Source organism: Lissotriton vulgaris, chromosome 1_1, assembly GCF_964263255.1.
Source record: "Lissotriton vulgaris chromosome 1_1, aLisVul1.2, whole genome shotgun sequence".
In the NCBI taxonomy this organism is placed as follows: domain Eukaryota; kingdom Metazoa; phylum Chordata; class Amphibia; order Caudata; family Salamandridae; genus Lissotriton; species Lissotriton vulgaris.
This window is the reverse complement of record NC_141685.1, coordinates 1908990714-1909013726: the sequence shown is the minus strand read 5'-3', so window position 1 is coordinate 1909013726 and position 23013 is coordinate 1908990714. Positions and strand designations below refer to the sequence as shown.

At 51.4% G+C, this 23013-nt stretch overlaps 1 protein-coding gene and 1 non-coding gene across 2 annotated transcripts in view; both read left to right on the top strand.

Moving 5' to 3' along the window:
• Nucleotides 1-23013, top strand: part of LOC147751376 (uncharacterized) — a 204919-nt gene that overhangs the window by 27030 nt on the left and 154876 nt on the right. The gene's annotated exons all lie outside the window — the stretch shown is intronic.
• Nucleotides 1965-2071, top strand: LOC147751377 (U6 spliceosomal RNA). The gene has a single exon (XR_015300330.1). It is a non-coding gene; the product is annotated as a U6 spliceosomal RNA (small nuclear RNA).

The following is a 23013-nucleotide window of genomic DNA, read 5'->3' as shown; positions in this document are numbered from 1 at the left end:
GGGTCCTAGCCTCTCTGTGGGCTTTTTTGGGTCCAGCGCAGCAGACGCCCATCGTGTGGATTACGCCTGGGCTCGAGCTGCTGCACTGTTACAGAAGTTATATGCTGTGTGACGGTTGGGCTGGCTTAACAGGTCAGTTCCGCCTCGCTCTGCTGTGTTTTATGCAGATGGCGCTCTGCCTTCTTTCCACGTGTGGAGGGTAGTGCTGGGATAGCTCAGTCTGCTACAGAAAAGGTGTTTTATAACAGACTCTTGTACGCTACGTACGTTGACAGGACGGCGCTGGGCTTTCCCTGCAATGTTGGAGCACGAAGCTCTGAGCTGGGAGTCGGTTCAACCCTGAGACCTGGACTCCACTCAGTGCATTGGACGTGCCCTCTGACGCTGTAACATACCTCAAATGTAACCTTCCTTTGTAGACATCCCAGCGTTTCTGTTTTCTGACGCGCATGCCCTGCCTAAGAAGTCAGGCGTTCAGCTGTGACTTCCGTAACGCCTGGAGATCCCGGGTACGTTGTGGGGCCCCCTGACCAGTCTTACCTCGCATGTCGGCGGGGGCTCCGCGGTCCGGGTCGGGATTCTCTGGTGCGCGGCGCTGGGCGCTGCCGCCTCCCCCCGTGGTGATTGGACCCTACGGGCCGCGGCGGTTGGCTGTGCGAGTGTTATGCTCCGGCTGCTCCCCGCCCCTCGGGGGCGGGTGTTGAGGGCCTCCAGGTGCGGCCGGAGTGGCGCAGCGAGCTGGATGGCTGATTCCGGTGCCTCACGGGTCTGGTCCCGGCACTGGCGGCGGCTCGGCCGTGCTCCCGGTTACGCAGCATGCAGGGCGCAGCTCGTCCCTCGTGGAGGGTTTTTTTCCTATACCAAGGAGCTGTGGCTCGGAGGTAAGGTTTGTGCCTTTGGTGAACGACCCCCACGGGACCGGGGTTCGAATCCTGCCGGGGCCGTGGATGTGTCCCGAGGTGGGGTGTTTTCTTTCAGTGAAAATTTTTTATGTTGCCCGCGAGGTCAGTGCCGTTTCGCATTTGTTTCCTGGCGGGCTCGACTCCGCAATGTGCTCATTTCATCCCTTTGTGGAGAGGTGCAGTTATTGATCGCGACTTGGATTTAGTCGTGTGTTAGGAAGTCTCTGCTGTACTCTGCCAGTAGCGCCGCATTTTACGTGGTGTCCAGCCCCGTGTTGGCGAACTGTAGCGTGCATCACAGGGGTGGTGTTCGTGTTGTTCATATTGGAGTCCGATGATTCTGTCATCGGTCTGGCACGAGCGGGATGCACTTTTGTCTTGGCTTCGCTCTGCACTATCGTCTGCACGCAGTACTTGTACGGCTGTTCTTTATCTGCCCATGCCGAGGTTGTGAAGTAGAAGTGTGTGGCTCAATGGTTAGGGCGGCGGTCCCTGACTCACTGTTCTTGCCCGGGTCCCGTGTTCGAGTCCCCGCCTCGGCGGGCCTTGGGCTCAAATAATTTCCGGACCGGTTATTTCTCGACTCTGTGCCTATCCCTTTGAGGGCGTCGCACCTTGCAACTCCACGACGCGGTGGATGCCGGGCGTCCGCTTTCGGGGCCCTTTTTCATGTGCCTGCTGGTCTCCTTGGGGAGGCGGGGGGTCCTTCTGCGCCATCGGCGGGGTCTCCCTGTTGGGCGGAACTAGCCCTTCTGACCGGACGCGACGGGGGCCCTGTACCCCTCCTCGCCTCATCGGCCTCTCGCACAGGGGGTCGGGCCTGGTTGGTCCACGGATGGGCGGCCTGGGCATACCGGGTGTATTGGGCTTTGGGCATTCTTACCGGCGCCTTGAAACCCTTAGGGGGTGTTGTGCGTTTTTTTTGGGGTCGCTTACGCGTCCGTCGTTTTAGCTTGGCCCCTGTGCGGGTGGTCACGCGCCAGGTTGTGGGCTGCAGACCCTGAGGCGGAGGTCTTGCCCGGGATCCCCGCCTCGCCGGGTCTGGGGCGGCATATATTCCAAGTGCTCGCTTCGACAGCACATATACTAAAATTGGAACGATACAGAGAAGAATAGCATGGCCCCTGCGCAAGGATGACATGCAAAATCGTGAAGCGTTCCATATGACCGACCTGTTTATCCTCGCCTCGGTGCCTATTCCTGACATGGTGTCCCACTCGGCTGGAGGGCCCCCACTTCGCTAAGGCTACCTGTCCTCCACTTTGTGGGTGCCCGAGAATGGTGTCCCCACAGGGAGTGCCTGGGGGGTGCCACAGCGACGGTGTCCGGTCTTGCGGTTCTCCGCGGGATCCTCCTCCTCGGAAGGTTAGTGGTGCTCGCTTCGGCGGCACATATTATAATGTTGGAGGGTTGTCACGCACTTTCGGGTGGCGTCCCTTATGCATTCTCCTTCCCTTGTCTCGCCTGTGGTTCTTTTCTGGGCCCATGGGTGGGGACTGGGCTCCGGCCCCGCCTGGTGGAGCTTCTTCGCCGGGTAGGGGGCCTGGGTGTTCCCTGGGTGAACGTTTGGTCCTTCTCGGCCTCATCGTTTGCGTGGGTGAGACGTCTTGTCGGCGGTGTCTCTCCCCCGTCGACTCCCTGCACGATGTGCGGTGGGCCCTTCGGCCCCCGTCTCGGGCTTGTCCTCCTGCGGGGGGCGTGTGCCTGGTCCCGGTTCTTCCCTCTGGCTCTTTCGGGGGGGTTTGGCCAGGGCGTTTGGGGGTCGTTGGGGTCTCCTGCTGTCTCGCGGATCCTCGTGCGTCGGGGGTTGCGGGCGGTCCTCCTGGCCTGCCGCCTTGGCACCTGTGCTTCGTGTCCCCAGGTTTTGGCCGTGCTCGCATCGGCCACTCATGTTCTGAAGTTGGAACATTCTGTGATTGGCGTGGCCCCTGCGCAAGGTTGTCTCGCTTATTCGTGAGGCGTTCCGAAGAACGGGTCAGTCGACCTGGGTGGGTCGGTTTCGCCGGTCCTGTCCCTTCGGGCCACCCTTCCCCCGGGGTTCGGCTCTGTGGCGGCGGCTCGACTGTGTCGGAATCTCCGTCGTTGCCTTGTCTCGCCCTGACCCAGGTGGTGTTTCGGCGCCTGGTGCCTCGGCTCGGTCTGCCTCCGGTGGATCGGTTCTGGGAGGGGGACTCAGACCTCCTGCCCGGGTTCTGCTCCTCTTTCCGGGTGCTTATTGCCCGGTCTTTCGCGTGGCCTTTCGGTCCGATGTCCGCGTTCCCCCGTGCCCTCTGACTTCGCGGGTCCTCGGCTGGATTCGCTTGGGCTGGGCCGGGGTGCTCCTGGGGGCACGACCCGGCTGCGCTTGGACTTGTTTTGGGGTGAGGTGCCTGGCACCCGCGCGTGGTGGCCACGCATGTCCTGGGGCGGTCCTCCGCCCCGGGTTCCCTCTCCTTTGGCCGAGCTGGCGATTCGAGCCACCTGGCCGTTCCCGGATCTTCCCGTACGGTGCTTGGGTCCCCCGCTCTCGGCGCCGGTGTTGAGCCGGCTCATGTCGGCTGGCCTGCCTCCTTGTGCAGGCCTGGTTCTGGAGCGGTGGAGACTGCTTGCTCAGGGGTTGTGGCTTGCTGCTGGGTTTCCCGCGGTTGTTCCGGTGCTCGCTCCGGCGGCACGTATACTGGATTTGGAAAGATACAGAGTGGATTGCCACGGCTCCGGCGCAAGGGTAAATCCTTCCATGGACTCGAGGTTTCTCATGCCGGTGCCTACTCGTCTCACGGGTTCGCACTCTGCACCTCTGGGCTGATGCTTGCACCCCTGGCGGCGGGATGCCTGACTCTCACCTTGTAGCCTGCGGCCTACGGCCTTGCCACCCTGATGGCGCCTGATCTCATCCGATCTCGGTTGTTAGGCAGGGTCGGGCCTGGTTGGTACCTGGATGGGGGATCTCACAAGGGAATACCAGGTCGGGTCCCCAGGGCACGCTCCTTGTTGCCTTTGGGCGATACGTGCGCTATGCACATCGCAATACGCTTGCATGCTCCCTCTCTCGTTCTACGAGCTCTTCGGGGCCCGCCCTTTTGGGACCCGTCCCTCGGTGGCGGTTCCTCGCCTGTCAGGTGTCCCTGGTGGCGATGGTGTCTGCTGGGCGGATGGGCGCGCGGGGGTCGTTCCTCCGCTCCCCGCCCTTCTTGCGGGTTTTGCCGGACGGGGTTGCTCCTCCGGCATGTCCCCCGTGTCCTTCCCGGGGTCCCTTCCCTGGGGCCTCGGACTCAGGTGGTGTCTTACCGCTTTTTCCGACCAACGTGGTTCCTCCCTTGTCCGGGCTGGTTGTTCGGCGTGCTGTTTTGGCTTCTCTTGGCCGCACGTTTTTCCTTTCCCGGTGGGTTGTCCTGTGTTATGCCTGTTGGGCCCGTTTCGTTCGGGCCACTTGCCCTCGTTCCTCCTTGGATCGCGGGCTTACACGGGCTGGCATCCTTCCCTACGCTTTGCTGGGTTCGGTGGATCCGGCGGGGGCCCAGGGTCGGTCTGCGAGGTGTGGCTCTGTTCCCTGGGCCCCCTTAGTGGGTGTCTCCTCTGTGGAGTGTTGGTCTGACTTCGGCGTGGTCGTCACCCGCCTGGTACGTGGGTCTCTAGCAGTCCCGGGGGGACTTCGCTGGGGCCGTTCTTAGTGCTGGAGCTACGACTCCTGGTTGGCCTCCTTTTCCTGGAGGTCTTGATTTCAGGTTTCCTGTGGTCCCTGTTTTCTTTTCAGTTGTTTACATCAACCTTGGGTTGGTTTCTCTGCATCACCATGTGGTGTTGTGGTTATGGTGGTCAATGAAGCCTTGTTGGCTTGGGTATTTGCTCACTATGTAAATCATGTGGCGAGGAAGACTTACGAGGAGGTAATGCCCCGGTTACTTACCGGTAATCTTCATTACTCCGAGTATAGTCTTCCTCGCCACATGAGTTCCCTCCCCCCCTCCCTGTCTGGCTATCGGCTTCATTGTTTGCTTGGTAGATCAGGCTGATTGGTTGGGCCGGCCCGCCTCTTATAGAGGTCAGGTGGGACTGGTCGACCATGTTGGGAGGGGGTGGGAGGTAGTTTCTTTTTGCTTTGGAGGGTTCTGTTGTGGAGCTAAAGCTCACTATGTAAATCATGTGGCGAGGAAGACTATACTCGGAGTAATGAAGATTACCGGTAAGTAACCGGGGCATTACTATGGTGTATAAATGGGATTCAGGGGGGAGATTTATGTGAATGAGTTTTTTAGGTTGTGTCAGCTTTGGTGTTTGCACTAATAGTGTATTTATGGCTGTATTTTGTGTTGGTATTGGCCTTTGAGGCTCAACCTGATCATCGAGTGAATCAGGGGATAAACCTTCCGCGGCCCATTCACTCTCGTCGTTTCCAGTTGTGGAACCATCTGGGATAATGGGCAAAGTCGGAGCTGCTACCGTTTGGATGTTTACACATACAGAAGGGTTTGGGATGTTGCGGTCTGTAACACCCAAGGAAGGAGTAAGTATCGAATTAGAGCTATCACTGTGGGTGCTTTTCTTAACTCGTGTCTTTTTAGTGTTAGTTTGCTTATGGGTGCTGTTGACCGGTAAAAGGCTGACCTTCGGTATGGGTGCACTGAGAATTTTTAATATGCTCGTAGTGTCCTCTTTTTGAGACTTTTCAAACTTCACTAGGGTTTGCTCTATGCTAGTGATTCTTTTGCTTATAGGCTGCAAAAGGGATCTAACTAGGTGTTCCAGTTCTGACAGATATAGTTTGTCTGGTGTACTTGCCATTTCAGTCTGGCTTGTCTGGTCTGTAGAAGTTTAATGTTCTCTGGCTGTGTTTCATTAGGCAATGATAATACGCCCTGGTTAGAAGACGTTGCAATCAGATTAGGTGTTTTATTAATTGGTTTGGCCAATCTAAAGTTTGACCAAACATCCTTTGCTGAGGGCTTGTGGTTACCTAATGGTCGGTATGTTTTCCTCACTATCGATTTAGTTTTTCCCCCATATCGCCGTTTCGTCTTTTTTGGGGAAGGTGATTTATCTGCTGCTATTATATTTGCAAGAGAGGAGCTTCCAGCGAGTTCATCCCCTGACCTTGGGGAGTTTAATGACATAACTCCCGGGTGAGATAAGCACAGATTTTCACCAGAATTAAAAATAAACAAAGGGCTACCTTCTATGCTATTTAGAGTTAATGGTATAGGTGAGGCTAATGATGCATTTTTCCTACTACTTTGGCCACTAGGCAGCCCAGTGAAGGATTGCAATAAAAGTGATTCCTCCAAATTAATAGAAGAATCCGCAGTATTGTTGATGGCAGTAGTGTGCAATGAAAGATTGGGGAAACACATATTTGGTGTCATTGAAAGACGCCTCTCCGTATTTTGTATAGCATCTGCTACTACACCTATAGTCTTTTGTAGCATTAAGTCAATGGCTGTAAGAGACGGTAGAGGTGTAGATGGAACAGTCTTATTTCTAGTCGACGATCTTGCAGCCACAGGGGTCTTTCTGACTTTAGTCATCGTGTAGGAGGTATCCAAGAGGACAGATGAACTACTATACACTTATAAGGAGCTAAACTTAGCAGCTATAACAGGCCACACATGCGATAATTAAACCAAATATAACACTGTCACCTTGTGCTATATCCCAGGGTTATGGCGATGAAAAGGGGGGTAGCCCGTCCCGTCTCCTTCTGTCCCCTGAGGGCCACAGAGGGCCCGCCCTTTACCCGGGCTTAGCCCGGGCGCTGCCGCGCGCTCCCGCGACGCGGGGGTGACGCAGCTTTTAAGCGCCGGCTGGCGCGCAGTTCCCCCGTCTGTTTCCGCCGCTATGGGCGCCGGGAAATGGAGTCCGGCTGTGCCCCCCTCCACTCAGCGGCCGTGGGAGTATCCGGTGCGGCGGCAGGAGGGGGACGATGGGGCACAGGCACGGGAGGTCACAGATCCTCCCGAAAAACACAGTCTTGGCCAGGTAGGAGGATTCGTTGCTCCGTTCGCATCACCCGCTCCACCGGGGTGACGCAGCTTTTAAGCGCCGGTTGGCGCACCGTTCCCCCGTCTGTTTCCGCCGCTACGGGCGCCGGGAAATGGAGTCCGGCTGTGCCCCCCTCCACTCAGCGGCCGCGGGAGTATCCGGTGCGGCGGCAGGAGGGGGACGATGGGGCACAGGCACGGGAGGTCACAGATCCTCCCGAAAAACACAGTCTTGGCCAGGTAGGAGGATTCGTTGCTCCGTTCGCATCACCCGCTCCACCGGGGTGACGCAGCTTTTAAGCGCCGGTTGGCGCGCAGTTCCCCCGTCTGTTTCCGTCGCTATGGGCGCCGGTAAATGGAGTCCGGCTGTGCCCCCCTCCACTCAGCGGCGGCGGGAGTATCCGGTGCGGCGGCGGGAGGGGGACGATGGGGCACAGGCACAGGAGGTCACAGATCCGCCTGAAAAACACAGTCTTGGCCAGGTAGGAGGATTTGTTGCTCCGTTCGCGTCACCCGCTCCCCTGGGGTGACGCGGCTTTTAAGCGCCGGCTGGCGCGCAGTTCTCCCGTCTGTTTCCGCCGCTATGGGCGCCGGGAAATGGAGTCCGGCTGTGCCCCCTTCCACTCAGCCGCCGCGGGAGTATCCGGTGTGGCGGCGAGAGGGGGACGATGGGGAACAGGCACGGGAGGTCACAGATCCGCCCGAAAAACACAGTCTTGGCCAGGTAGGAGGATTCGTTGCTCCGTTCGCGTCCGAGACCCATTGCTTAACTGTGATAGAACCTTGTTGTTTAAGAGAACTGATATTTTTTCCTTAACTGTAGAGCAATACTAATTCTGTAAACCTTTCCCATAACCTGCAACTCTAATGTCTCTTCAATGAATACAGTTTAATCACAGGCACAGATGTAACAAATGCACAAAAATGGTTGACTGCTTTTTAGGTCGAGCAGACCTAAAAAGCATGCAAAGCATGCTTTGTCTGCTCGACATCTTTTTCTGGCGTGTTCGGGGGAATGTGAGACAGCGATCGCCCACGCGCCTCGCTGTCTCAGATTCCTCCTCGAGGGCGCGCACATCGCCGTGCACATCCCCTGCCTGCCATTCACTCTCAATCACACACAGCCACACTCACGCATGCGCGCACACACACATACACCCACGCAGACACAATGCATACACACACACACACACGAGCGCTCATGCACGCACGCACATACATACATGTAGAGACACCCCCCGCACACATACACACACGAGAGCACTGAGGCCCCCCCAGCCCTTTGGAACTTACCGGGCCAATCTCGGGGGACTCCATTCGCAGCACGCTCCTTTCCCGGGGCTCCCACTTGGTCAAGGGAGCCCCGCAACAATTCCGCAACCTCCTGCTGGCGGCCCCAGGGCTCTCCACAGCTCACAGGAGCCCCGGGCCGCAAGACGGATTTACGCCTCCTGCCTCCTCTTCCGGTCCGAACGCGGCCACGCCCCCGTCGCAAGGCGACCTTGCCTGACTTCCGCCGCGGCGGGATTCACTGCTGGTTTTTAAAGCACTGAAGAATTGACATTCAGTAGCTCGCACGTAAATTATTTAAGCAGGACATCACTTCCGGGCTTGTTTTTTGTTGTTGCTTTGGCGGCCCCCTCCCAGGGCCGTGAAGCACTCCTCAAGGACAGCGGCGAAGACCGCAGGACACGCCGATGTGCACGCTCACGGCGTGCCTACACGTGCACATCTCATTCTTTCACTTTCCCTCCCCCGCGGAGACAGTTTGTTTGCTGACTCGCTGTATTGCAAAACTGCAGGTAGCAGAGTGCTGGCTGATTCCTCCCGCGGTGCTAACCACACACATCATGTGACATCAACTTCCATCTCTTTACTGACGGTAAATCAAGGGAGTTACCGTAAAACAGACCACTGGCAGTATTGAAAGAAACTCTGTACCTTTCACGCTCCCCACTGACCTCTGCTGTGCTCTTCAGCTCTTCAGCTTGAATTCTAGAAAGACCAATTTAGCGATCTATTGTTTCGAATTGAGGAAGTTGAGGCATATTTAGCTGGGTGAAAATAATGTGAGTGTTCGCATACAAAAGACACAGAAGCACATTCAGTTTTGCAGTCCCCTGAAGCCCCAGGTCATTGGCCTCTTCTGCTTCTTACTGCTGCCAATGCCCCTCCCACCCGCGTCATTGGCAGTGTCACCCCTGCCCACTTCAAATGATCAGGACCCGGGGCCTGCCCTCTCAGATTACATGTGTGCGTTAAGTGGCGGCCGGTGCGGCTGGCGCAATGAGCTCACATCCTGCCCAACACTGACGGCCCGCACCTCTCCCTGTGTGATCTGAGGCGCTGGGAGTCTCCGTTCTGCTACCGTTGAGTAGGGGCCGCTGAGGTCAGTCAGGAGAGAAGGCATTTCACATCCTGATGAGTCCCTTGGCAGCTGAAGAGATGTGTGCCGGGGCCTCTCGCATCGGCCCGCACGTGGGACAGAGAGGCCCTCCACTCCAGACGGCACGACAGGATCTGTTTGTCCGTGGTGCTGCCACGATGTCTGAGTCCTGAACAGCACGGGCCGGATACGCACAGCACTCCCGTGACAGTCAGCAGGCAGGTCAGTTGCCTGGCACCATCCGGGCACAGGGTCAGGTGAGGGCACCAATAAATGAATTTAATTCCTCAAATAGCAACATATGAAAGTGGTTTACTGCTATCAAACTGTATTGGTACTAATTTGCTTCTTAACTGGGTGACAGATGGCTTGCATATCTGGGCCCATGTCATAGAGAGGTGAGCAGCTGCTTTGGAAACCGGCCTGGGCCCGGCGAAGTTGTTTTGTGTGTTTCTGTTTTCGGTAACAGAGCTTCACCCCGATCCAGCACGCCCTCTGCGCTTTACAGCCCTGTGATTTTAGACACACAGGCTCGCCTTCACTCTATCAGCGCTCAGCCCAGTGCAGATGACTTGGGAAAAATCGTTTTCTGGGTGGCATGTTTTCATTTTACAATTTTATGTAGCGTCACCTCAACCCAAAGCACTAGTTACATTACAAAGACCAGGATTCACATTTGTTCCCCAACATTAAATTAAATTGGAAAGAAACCTCGACTGCAAAGAGTGACAGGCTGCAAAACTACCTGATCAGGGGGGAAAGTTAAGAGGCACAATTTAACAGAGACTTTAATTCTCCAATCTGTAGGTCAAGCAAGCACAATCAATCCCTTAACCCCTTCAGTGCTGATGACAAAGCCAGCTCGTCATGGGCTTTACCTGCCCTGTGCTTATGACGAGCTGGCTTTGTCATGTAAAGTGGGATTTATTAAATTGCAGCACCCAGGGGGAAAACCCATAGCAGCCAAGGTGTTAAAGAACGGTTAAGTGCATGTCGTTCTCCGACTGAATATCCACTAATTGCGATGTACTAAGTTGTGTCTATGCTCAAAGTTGTACACTTCAGGACCACGTGTTCAAGAGTCTCATGTTGTCTTACACACATTAAGTCTTGCTTTGCTCTGGGGGAAGCCTTAGAATTGGTCGTCATGATCGTCATTTCCTGCAAAACAAGCATTTCCAGTGCAATAGGTCTCGGATTTGCGAGAGTTGCAGCTATTGGCATTGTAAATGACAATGCCTTTTATTCACTTGTTCTGACAACGTGCAAGCGGTGCATATACTCGCACTTTGTACGTATAGTCCCTGCTTTCGAAAAGCAAGACTGGCAATGAAAGCGCCTGCCAGCCTTGCTTCTCATAAGCAAGGACTATAAGAACAAAGTGCTTGTTTACGCACAGCTTGTATGTGTTCAAACGCATAAATAAAAGGCATTGTCATTTACAATGCCAATAGCTCAAACTCTCGCAATGCGAGACCTATTGCATTGCAAATGCTTGTTCAAAGTTAGCTTCTGAAATCTTCAATAAAAAAAAAAAGGCCAGTCATGCTCCTGACCAGGAAGTAATGCAGCAGCTGAGAGCTAATTTTCTCAAACTTTTTTTAGAACTCCATTATACTAAATAACAATACATGCCCTATTCCTTTGACGATGCAATATTCAAAGCAGGAAACAGGGCACTGAAAATATTTCATATTTATGTGCCCGTTAGTATTTTCCAAACTCACAATATATTTGAGTTTCACACATCTTTTCTGAGCATGATTGCATGAGAGTTCTAAGATTTAGTGGTACAGACCGGTCAGCATACAAAGTCACAAACAACTTCATATCTTACGTTATTATATATAAGGTAAGAGACCTATAATTAACGGGTATTTCATAAGAGTTCATTACAGTATTCACCCACTGTAGTTATACAGTGGCAGTGTTCTCAAACTTGACTAAAGGAACAGTTAAAAACTGATAACCCATGGCTATGTAATCATATTAGGTCACTTTTATTCTAAGACCAGTAAGCCACTTGCTCAGATATGTTGGATGTAATACGATTTTTATATTGTGGCAAAAAACTTATAAAGATGTCCTGGTGCCAGGATCTACATAACAGCAAACATTCTAGGGACAAGAAAGTTTAGAAAGGTCCTGTTTCAGCCTCTTCCAGAATTAGAAGGGATAAGGGTTTACTCTGAGATTAGTTTATTCCATAATTGGACAGCGAGAGAAGGTGAAGCGGGTCTGCCAGATCTGGAGCTCTTAATCCAGGGGATGGCTACCAGCAAAGATGAGGCAGAACAGAAGGCCTTTTTGTCTTAAATAACTGCTTGCAGTGTGACTGGTCTATAGGTCACCCTCAGTTAATAACAGACCTGCACCACCCCCACCCCCTAGGCAATCCAATACCCAACAGGCAGACTCCCAGGGAGAGAAAGCAGAATAAGGGAGGACAAGCTGTCACCTTTCATGGCCTGTACCTTAATGCCATACCTATCCCCAAGCATGCTGCTGAAATCTGGGATTTGCTGGATGACCTGAAACCAGATATCTGCTTTTTCACAGAGACATGGCTGCATTTGCAATCCTCACCATCTCTGGCAATTGCCTTCTTGGCAGAATATGCAGTAGCTAGACTAGATAGAATAGGCAAGAGGGGAGGAGGTCTGGCTATTGCCACCCATCTAGCCCATCGTATTCAAATCGTGGACACTATTTCCACTCCGAATATGGAGTTAATGGTATTTAGGCTGGAGCCTGTCCAAGGCATTAGGCTGATCAGAGCTGTAGTTTACCATCCCCCTGGGGAAAGTAAGAAATAAGTAAAAAGTAAAGTAAGAAATATTTCTGTTCGTCACTATTGGAAATTCTTGCTCCATATAATCTGCAAGCAGATAATTTCCTACTCCGCTGGGATTTTAATCATCATTTAGATAGTATCTTTCGATCCAGACTCCGCATGTTTAATAGCAGCTATGGAGTCAGTAGGTCTCTTCCCTAATGTATGCAGCCCGACACATACAGCGGGAAATACGCTGGGTAACATCTTCACAAACTTCCATGATCTCGTAATAGAACCCCCCTCAGTACTAAGCTGGACTGACCATCTAGCTTTAGGGTTCTCTTTGATCATCTCGAAACCATTAAGCCAACCCAAATGTCGTAGGAGTTCTCTGTAGAAAAAGGTAGGGCTAAGACCTTTCTCAAGATTTGCCCGGCGCTAACCGCCCTTGTACCATTCAAGTTTACCAAGCAATGAGGCAGGCGCCGGAGACCAGAAGGCAGGAAACAGAAGTTTATTCCGACGGAGCAGAACACATCAGATCAGACAACAAGGTATCGTCTCGAGGTGCTCTAACAAGTGAGCTGAGACTCAGCCTTTTATACCTTACAAAACACTTGGCATTACAGTCACAGCATTGTGAAACAAAGAAAAGATAACCCCATAATCCTCGTGTCCATCCTACCCCACATGTGTTCATAATAGGGACCCTTGACCTGCTGATAAGAGAGGGGGCAATGACGCAGCTGAATGTTCCGCTGATTAGTTGGATGTGTGCGCCTGATCGTAGCCCAGGGGGTGGGGAGACCAGGATCAATAGTGGGTCCTTTGAAGAGGAGTGACTTCATACAATAGAGGGCAGTAAATGGTATCTCCTGGCTTAGGCGATGGCCTCGGACATGTGTGGTCAGTCGGACTCGGGGGAAGGGGTCATCAAAGGAGTGGTATTCATGCCGCGTGGACAATCGAGCGCGGAGGGAAGGCTTGTCAACAGAGGGGCATTCATGGAAGGAAAGGAGGTGTTGGTCAGGCGCGGCCGTGACTCCCAAGGACAGGGTCTTGCAGAAGGAGAAGGTTTATGACTTGTCCATGTGAGGGAGAAGGAGGGGGTCAGGGTGCGCGCAGGGTCAGAGTCGCACAGAGAGAGAGAGGTCTTATGACCCGTACATGAGAGAACAGGGGCAGTCAGATACAGCTGGGGGGCTATGTCAGCTGAGGCGAAGGATGCCTCTTCAAGAGGGAAATGGGGGAGGGGGGGTGCCTGGGTCAAGCAGGAGGGTTGCCTTTCATAGCAGGGTCGCGCAGAGTGCTGGGTTTCATGGTCTATGCATGTGAGAGTGGGAGGGGGGTGCTCAAATGCGCGCAGGAGGGAAGCCAGTGATCCTAATGAGTGGGCAAGAGGCCAAGGTGCCTAAAATGGCTGTTATGTACATATGGGCACGGGCTTTCATTGGCAGAATGATGCGGTCAACATTTCAGGGTATACGTGGTGCCTACAGGGAGGGGGGCGGGAGAGGGCAAATGAACGCCGCTTAGGTACATTAATTTTGCTAATTTCCACAGTCGCCGCTTTTAACATAAGCGAGTTCATTTTCCTATTCTTCCTAGTTGATGGGCGTACATATAAACAACAACAGTTCATTTTCCTATCCTTCCTAGTTAAGGGGCGTACATATAAACCTGTGGTTGATGAAATAGCATTTGTCAATACTAACATATTGCATAAAAATCATGAACAGTTGATGTGATGGGCAGAACGCAGCACATAGGAAATTGCATTTGTCGAGTTCCTATCATTTCAAAAGCACTACATAGCATAAATGTTTCTGACTTAAAAAATGTGACCAATGAACATTTTGACCAAGCAGTTGAGGGCGGAATTCAGTTCAATACACAAGATCTCTTCGTCACAGTGTCTTTTAGCAGTGAGCCATCACTGGTAGGCTCTAGTCCGTGTCCTTTCGTTGGCGCTGTTGAGCACCGGCGGTGGAGCTATAGGTCCAGCTCGGGTCTTATCCTTACGCGTTGCAGGGTGCAGTCAGTCCTCTGCTGTTAGACCACAGTCCTGTTCCCTAACCAATCCGTTTAGTGGTGCCTTATGCTCGGCACCTATATTTCCGTGGCAACACCCTATTCCCACCCGAAGGCTGTTCTTCCTTTTTGGCAAGAAGTCACATGGAAAAGAGGGTGTGTCGTTCAAATAGTCGATGGGAGTGAGAGGGCGGAGTGGGAGCAGATTTCCTGGGACACACCAAAGGGACCAAGGGAGCAATGGATAACAAGCAAGCAGGCCCATCAATCGGGCTTGAAAAGGGGGACGGAGGCTCCAGGCACACGTGGGTTGGCGGACGGCGAGCTTCAGGACAGCCCTTCATCCTTTCTTTTACCGCCTTTGAAAGTGCTGCCTCGTCCCGTTTCTTGTTGTGCTGCGGCTCCACCTTTGGTCGAGGTCGCATGTGTCTCATGATCTGCAGCCACGCTGTGCGTCACGTCCAGCCCTTCTCCTCCGGTGATTGAGTATCTTTAAATGGGTAAAAACAAGTTTTAGAGACCTGGCAGGAGAAGAGATTTTTACATTTGAATTCCACTCGCAATCCTAGCACCTGGCGTTATGCTCATTGGTCATAGTCAGAAGTCTATTACCATGAAGTAAGTAGGTGGGTATTTCTACTGCGTTCGCACCAAGTCTAATCGGCGTTCGTTCATGACATATATGGACAGAGGTCAGACTCTTATCACCTGCGTATTTCAACAAAAAAACCCCAAGATTGACAACATTCAGGGGAGACTCGTCCTTCTAACCCGAGCCTTAACAGTCTTACATTTCCCTTTAGAGCTGGCTAAATCTTTCAAACAGAGCGGGGGTGCAATCATTGAAAGACAGGGTCAAACATGTTTTTCTCGAGGGGCGGCAGTTACTCATGGTCATCAGATATATATATCGGGGACAGTAGCTGGGGTCAATCAAGTGGGGCGGGGACGCTTCGGGCATTCGCGCTTGGGTGCAAAGGGGGTGGGGCAATCTGGGCATTGGGGGTCAATCTGGACCTTGGCGCTTGTCTCTAACAATAAAAATTAGGATGCCATTGACATATAGTCCCCTTTTTAAGAGGGCCAGATTAGGGGACCTTAGTCGTCTCACCTGTCCTTTCCTTCTCAGCCAATTTCGAGTTCATTCATTTTGTAGAAAGGAGAGGTAGTAATATGGCGAGATACAATCATTTTAGTTTCGGTCAATTTCGCTGAACACCTTCGCGTTCAATAAGTATCCAATCAGACTGGTGCCGACGGGGCACAATATTACCATACAAAAAGGATGGGACAGGGGGACTCTCGTAGGGAGTGAGTCGTACGCAACCTAAACGAGCCATTCGGTACACGTATGACATGTAGAGAGAGAGAGAGAGAGAGAGAGAGAGAGAGACGTGTACGAAAATAGGTCATTTAGTGTGCTCACAACACAGAACGACAGAGGTCAGGTAACACGCAAACGCAGACAGAGGGAAGACATAAACCCGTACATTACATACACACAAACTCAGACAAGGGAAGACAGTACATGTGTTACATACAAAAGAGTTCACGACAAAACATAAAACAGTTATTGGCCAAACAGAACTTCTGCATGCTGCGCATCTCTAGTATCCTATTTATCTACGTGCTGAGCTCTTTTTACCTTTTTCCTCCTTTTCCTCTCATTTCCCTTTTCGTTTATTTCTTCGAGCCTTCTCATTTGCCAATACTTACACCTCGATTAGTTGATCAGAAATTAACCTGGTCGCGCTATTTACCCATGGTTGGATCTTAAATCATTTTTCAGTTTCTTCCTTTGGTGGGAAGTTCTCCAGGCTGAGGCAACGGCAAGTATTGATCGGGAGAACAGTCGGACAGCTTGGCTAGATCTATAATGTGAGAAGGGGGGGGGGGAGCAGTATTTTTGAACATCAGCAACATTTCTAACTTCCCAGACGGCAGCAGCCTTGGTAACCCTAACTCTTGCATTTTTCTTCTGTCCTTTCCCTACCTAGTCAAACGTCTAGTTACATTCTTTAACGTGTTATCTCAAGTCAATTTTCGTCATACAGTACCCGTCAAGTCTCTATGTCAGTCCATCCTCCCAGCCGTTCTAACGTGCTAATTTCCAGTCAATTTCCGTCATACAGTACCCGTCGAGTTTCTATGTCAGTCCATTTTCTCAGTCGCTATGCTCTAATGGAGGAACAGTCACATTTAAGTCTAGGTCTCTAAAAACGTATCGTCATAAGGACTATGCTCATATTCCCTCCTTCCCTTTTTCGTCGGTTGTTCGATCATCGTTCTCCCATACTTCAGCCGATGTTCCAACGCGACCTGCAGAAGGGAGGAGAAAGAAGGGGTGGGGGGGCAGCATTCAAACCTCATCAGCATGCAGTAATCCGGAAATGTTTTTACCTACCACATACTCGACCTATCTCCACGTAGTGCATTTCTTTGCCATCTCGGCGTTTAAGCCCAGAGGGACCAGTAACGTCAGATAGATAATCATTGATGATCTGCGTATCTACATGAGCTACTTGGTCGCGACCCCTTTAGGTTGCGTGCAAGGGTGGCGGTCAGGTGGCATTTCTGTGGTGTCGTTAAAAAGCGTCTAAAACACTTTTCCGGCTGCCTGTCACACATAATGTAGCTGCTAAATATCGGGTCCTTTTTAACCTTCAGCCTTCATCATACTTATTCTTTGCTCATAGTAGTAAAATCATCCAAAACTCATTAATGCAACCGCTACAACTATGCTTTCTTTTTTAAAATACTTTTAATAAAAAGTGTTGATGTATAAATACAGGCCTACAACCCAGTGGACCGGCCACGGAGCAGATTGGAACTGTACATAAGAAGAGCGAAGTTGGGGGCAGTTCATTGCATAAAAGTGCAGCAGTGCAATAAAATCGTATCGAACTTCCCTACAGAGCAAGCATGATGCATGTCAAGAAGTCAGTTCTCAATTAATTCATTAATTTATTATCCAGATGCTCACTCGGTTCCCAAATTACACCATTTCATTGTTCCCAATCATAATTAGTACCCACCCTAGATCAGTTCATTGTCCAAACACATGGTCAATATCTGTCTTACATTGCTTCTTTCTTTAAACACATACTCATTATCCATCTTATCGACTTCCATTGTCCAAAAAAATGCATACATATCTCAGTGCATCAATATTCGAGCAATCCGGGTGAACAGGGAGTTCGAAAGTTTTGTTTCGTGTATCGGCGCCATTTTGGGCGAGGTCAGGCAGGTTCCGGTATAGTCAGAATGTCTTCAATGACTCATGGTTGGACCAGAACCTTCCGTTGGTAGTTCAAAAAGTTTTGCGTAATGTGGTAACAGTCTAACAATATGGACCATCAGTCAAAGAGTGGGGAGGGCGGCAACAATTTTCCTACCGGGTCACTCTGGTGTTCCACCGGAACTGAACAAGTCTGTACCTTGGCTGTGTTTTAGCCATTTCCCAACTGAGGCTGGCGCCGGCAGGAGTGCGTCGATGTCGCGGTTCCCAGTGAGGGGGACGGGGGCACCCATGCGGAGGGGTCGGGGGCCCCCCCGGCTCTCATAGAATCTTCAAAGTCGAGGAGAGAAGGCATGGGGCGTGTGCCCGTCCCGGGAAAAAGACTGCTTTTCGATGTGGACCCTCTTTAAGTAAAGAGCGTTGGGGTGTCGCTGGAAGCCTCCACCTGGAGGGAGGTGGGGGAGGCCCGTTCGCGTCACCTCCCCCTTCCAGCGACCCCGCGCCGTTCCTCGGCTCCGCCGCTTCGGTATTGGCCGTGCCGGCTATTGAAGATGGGGGGGGTGGTCGGCGGCTGAGGCAAGACAGCCCCCCCCCCCTTTTTGACAGGTGGCGGGACTACCTCCAACTCTCCAGAGGTGGACATGTGGCGGGACTACCTGTAACTATCCAGGAATTTGACATGTGGCGGGACTACTTGCAAGCGCCGCCGTTCTCGCTTTTGGCTTCGGCCTTCTTTGCGGGTCGGACCAGGCGAGAGACAGAGGGGGGGGTGGGTGGTCGGTGGCTGAGGCAAGACAGCCCCCCCCCCGTGGCCTGCAGGGCAGCAGAGGAGGAGAGAAGGAGAGGCCATCACGGTTTTCTGGGCCGTCCGCCCCACAGCCTCCCCCTCCGACTGCGTCCAGGCGAGCCCCGCATGACTCGAGGCCTCGCCTACCGGATGGGCGTAACCGCGGACCTGTAGCACTTCGGGAGTTTCCGGGATGGGGGTAGGTACCTATTGATTTGTATCTATTTCACGTGACCGTTATTTGGGCGTGGTGGGCAATGAGGCAGACATGTTTAGGGCAGGAATAGGCAACGGAACCTAGCTACCTCGTGGCTTGCCTGCTGTCAAACTTGTCTTCCCTTGCCATTTGTATGTTTCTTATTACGGGTTGTTTCTAGCGTTTCTTATTTTATTTTTAGCGAAGTTGATAACTCCTCAGTGGCCTACTGATTTCGCTCAACTCCTTTTCTTGTATTTTATGCCATAACCTATTATAAGCTATAGCGACTAGTCCATGCTTAGTGAACATGTCCTTATTAGGGGTGCCCTCCAGTGGAGCTGGATGGTTCATCTCTAATAAGCGGTCCGGGCTAAACAGGCTACCAACCAGTGGGGAGAAGACAGGCATGACGGTTTTTACACCGGGGACAAAAGTCTGCACTACCTATCTTATCACGGCGGGCAAAGACTAGACAGAATATTTCTATTCTCCGTTGTTTGCCGGCGGTGAATACCTCAAACGAACCAATACCGAATAATCGGCCAATCAAACAATTCAGTGGGGAGAATAAGTGGGCACGAAAAGTTATCGCTACCCACTCTTTCTCTACCTGCAAAGAGAGACCTTGTTCTTCCCTGTTTGCAGACAAAGAATCTCCAGACAATAATCCACGAACGACAGTTCGGGAAACAGTGGGGGAGGAAGATAGGCACGACGGATTACAATGGGGACAAAAGTCTGCGTTACCTATCCTTCACTGCTTGCAAAGAGAGAGCCTGTTTGTTTTTCCCCGTTTGCAGACAGTGAATCTCCAGAGGTTTCAACAAAGCGTAATACTAGTATTATCCAAACAAAACAATCTTTTCTTAATTTGTCGTGTTTACACGACCTTACCCGGACCGCATGGACGGTTTCCTGTCTCCTGGATCCAGCGCCCGATCGTCCTCTCTTCTTCGTGATGCCCGTGGCACTCCTGATGGTTCCCAGTCAGGACCGTGGATCACTCGAGAGAGGTCTGTTCAGAACTAGTGGAGGTCGGATGATCGGCTGTCAGACGAGGGTCTATCGGACATGAGCTCTTCCCGATCGTTGCAGTCGTTCACTCTGTCATCGGGACCTCTCCCACTGGATCCACGTGTCGCTGATGGGCCCCACGCTTTGGGACGCCAATTGTAGAAAAAGGTAGGGCTAAGACCTTTCTCAAGATTTGCCCGGCGCTAACCGCCCTTGTACCATTCAAGTTTACCAAGCAATGAGGCAGGCGCCGGAGACCAGAAGGCAGGAAACAGAAGTTTATTCCGACGGAGCAGAACACATCAGATCAGACAACAAGGTATCGTCTCGAGGTGCTCTAACAAGTGAGCTGAGACTCAGCCTTTTATACCTTACAAAACACTTGGCATTACAGTCACAGCATTGTGAAACAAAGAAAAGATAACCCCATAATCCTCGTGTCCATCCTACCCCACATGTGTTCATAATAGGGACCCTTGACCTGCTGATAAGAGAGGGGGCAATGACGCAGCTGAATGTTCCGCTGATTAGTTGGATGTGTGCGCCTGATCGTAGCCCAGGGGGTGGGGAGACCAGGATCAATAGTGGGTCCTTTGAAGAGGAGTGACTTCATACAATAGAGGGCAGTAAATGGTATCTCCTGGCTTAGGCGATGGCCTCGGACATGTGTGGTCAGTCGGACTCGGGGGAAGGGGTCATCAAAGGAGTGGTATTCATGCCGCGTGGACAATCGAGCGCGGAGGGAAGGCTTGTCAACAGAGGGGCATTCATGGAAGGAAAGGAGGTGTTGGTCAGGCGCGGCCGTGACTCCCAAGGACAGGGTCTTGCAGAAGGAGAAGGTTTATGACTTGTCCATGTGAGGGAGAAGGAGGGGGTCAGGGTGCGCGCAGGGTCAGAGTCGCACAGAGAGAGAGAGGTCTTATGACCCGTACATGAGAGAACAGGGGCAGTCAGATACAGCTGGGGGGCTATGTCAGCTGAGGCGAAGGATGCCTCTTCAAGAGGGAAATGGGGGGGGGGGGGTGCCTGGGTCAAGCAGGAGGGTTGCCTTTCATAGCAGGGTCGCGCAGAGTGCTGGGTTTCATGGTCTATGCATGTGAGAGTGGGAGGGGGGTGCTCAAATGCGCGCAGGAGGGAAGCCAGTGATCCTAATGAGTGGGCAAGAGGCCAAGGTGCCTAAAATGGCTGTTATGTACATATGGGCACGGGCTTTCATTGGCAGAATGATGCGGTCAACATTTCAGGGTATACGTGGTGCCTACAGGGAGGGGGGCGGGAGAGGGCAAATGAACGCCGCTTAGGTACATTAATTTTGCTAATTTCCACATCTCATAGATCATGGAGGAAAGTGACATTGACATCATTTAGTTTGGCACACTCTCCCCCATCATTTAGCAACTGTACTGACAGTAATTTAGCTCTGCATTTACTGGAGACCTGTGTAATAGAGGCCCTTAACAGCATTGCTCCGATTAAGGAAGTCTTAGTCCGGGAAAGGGGGGCCCCAGCCCCGTGGTATTCAGAAAGTCTGAAGAAAGAAAAACCCACTTGTATAATCAGAGAGCGGAAATGGAGGAAATCCATATTGGAGGAGGATAAACTGGCATATAAAATAGCACATAGAGTGTATCTAAACAATTGCAACACAGCCAGGAGATCGCATATAGGTACGCGAATCTCTGAAGCAAAGCGCTCCTCTAAAGAGCTCTTCAAGATCCTTAAGGAGTACACCAATCCTAGAGCTAACAATTCATCCCTCCCACCTATGCAGGGGCTGTATGATGATCTAGCCAACCATTTTAAACAGAAGATTGACAAAGTCTATAACTCATTTGACTCGGAAGAGGCGGTTGGGTGGTAATACCGCCCCCAGAAGGCCCTCTCTCTCCAAGTCTAGAGACTTTCTCAGCCATCATCTATGAGCAAGTTCTATTTTTGATGGCACACACTAAGTCAGGCTCTCCGTCAAATGTAACCCCCCTGATATTATTTTAGATCTGGTACCGTCCTTGTCTCACCCAATCATGGAAGTCTGCAACTTATCATTAGTTACAGCCTTGTTTCCTTCAAAATGAAAGAAGGCTCATATCAAGCCACTGCTTAAGAAAGCATCAGCCGATCTGGCAGATTTACAAAGTTATAGACCCATCTCGCTTCTCCCATGCTGTTCAAAAATTATGGAAACCTTGATTAAGCGACAACTCTCGGCCTATCTGGAAGAAAACAATTTGCTCGAATCCTCAGTCAGGATTCTGTGCGTGCTACAGCACAGAGTCTGCTTCAAATGAGGTTACAGGCTCAATAAGGATGTTACTGGGCGAGGGAACCGCCACAATGTTGGTTCTCCTCGATCTGTTGGCAGCCTTTGACACCATCTCTCACAGAATCCTTTTGAATAAGCTGCAGGAGATTGGTGTCGGAGGAATGGCATTAAAATGAGTGCATAGTTTTCTGACTGACAGAACACAATGTGTACAATTACACACATTTGTGTCACAGACCACGGAAGCTCAATATCTATGTGTCTTCCCTGGCTCCGATTATTAGAACCTGCGGGTTCGATACGATCTCATATGCGGACGACACCCAGGTGATAGTCCCCATAGAGAAGGACCCTGTTTTGACCAGAGAAAAATGTAAGACATGTATGTTAAAAATAGCCACATGGATGAGCAAGAACTTCCTACAGCTTAACTCCAATAAAACAGAGATTCTGCTTGTTGGGAAAGCAGAGGAGTTATGGACCTCTGAATGGTGGCCTGTGGAATTTGGGTAAGCCCCCATACCCAAAAAATGGGAGAAGAATTTTGGCATCGTAATTGATGACAGATTTTCTATACAGGAGCATGTAAAAACTGTATCGGGCAAGTGCTTTGGTATGATGCACATGCTGAGAAAAATCTTCCCTTGGATTCCTTCTTTCTACCAGAAAAGGCCTTATACAGCCACTTCTAGTCAGTAGACTAGATTATGGAAATTCTCTGCTGGTAGTGATTAGGGAAGAATTATTATCAGGGCTGGAAGTCGTCCAAAATAAAGAAGTGTGCCTTGTCCTCAACAAACCCGCACAAACTCCTTCACTACCCCTGTTGCGACAATTGCACTGGCTTCCTATCAGGAAAAGATCAGTCTGTAAACTCCTATGTCTAGAGTTTAAATCACTCCAGGGGTTGGGCCCGGCATATCTAACAAAAAAACTAGAACCGTACATTACGGGGCGCCAGTTGACATCAAGCACTCGAAAGCTGCTCTGTACTCAGAGAACTAGGAAGGCCAAAATGGGCAGGCGTGCCTTTTCTCATCTAGCCCCTGCCCACTGGAACAGATTGCCAGATGAGATCCGTGCGTGTTCCAATTTGGCGCATTTTAAGAAACTTCTTAAAACCTGGCTATGTTAATGAGCACTCCCTAATTATGTCATCTGCTACCCAGGCGCCGAGATATCCCCTTAGGGATGATTTGTTGCGCATTGCAAATAATAATAATATTAATAAGTAATTGGATCCTATTATAGAGATTTGAAGATGTAGTGTTGCGTGACATAAAGCCAGTGAATTTACCTTAGATGGGATGTCGTGGGTGGAAGATTTAATATCAAGCATTGTGCCATATTTTTTGATTACTTGTAGATGTTGTACAAGGTAGGCCCATGTTGGAAAATTGCCCTCTCTGAAGAGTCCCGTCAAATGTTTTGCCTTCCTCCTCCTATTTATCTGACTTTTGTTT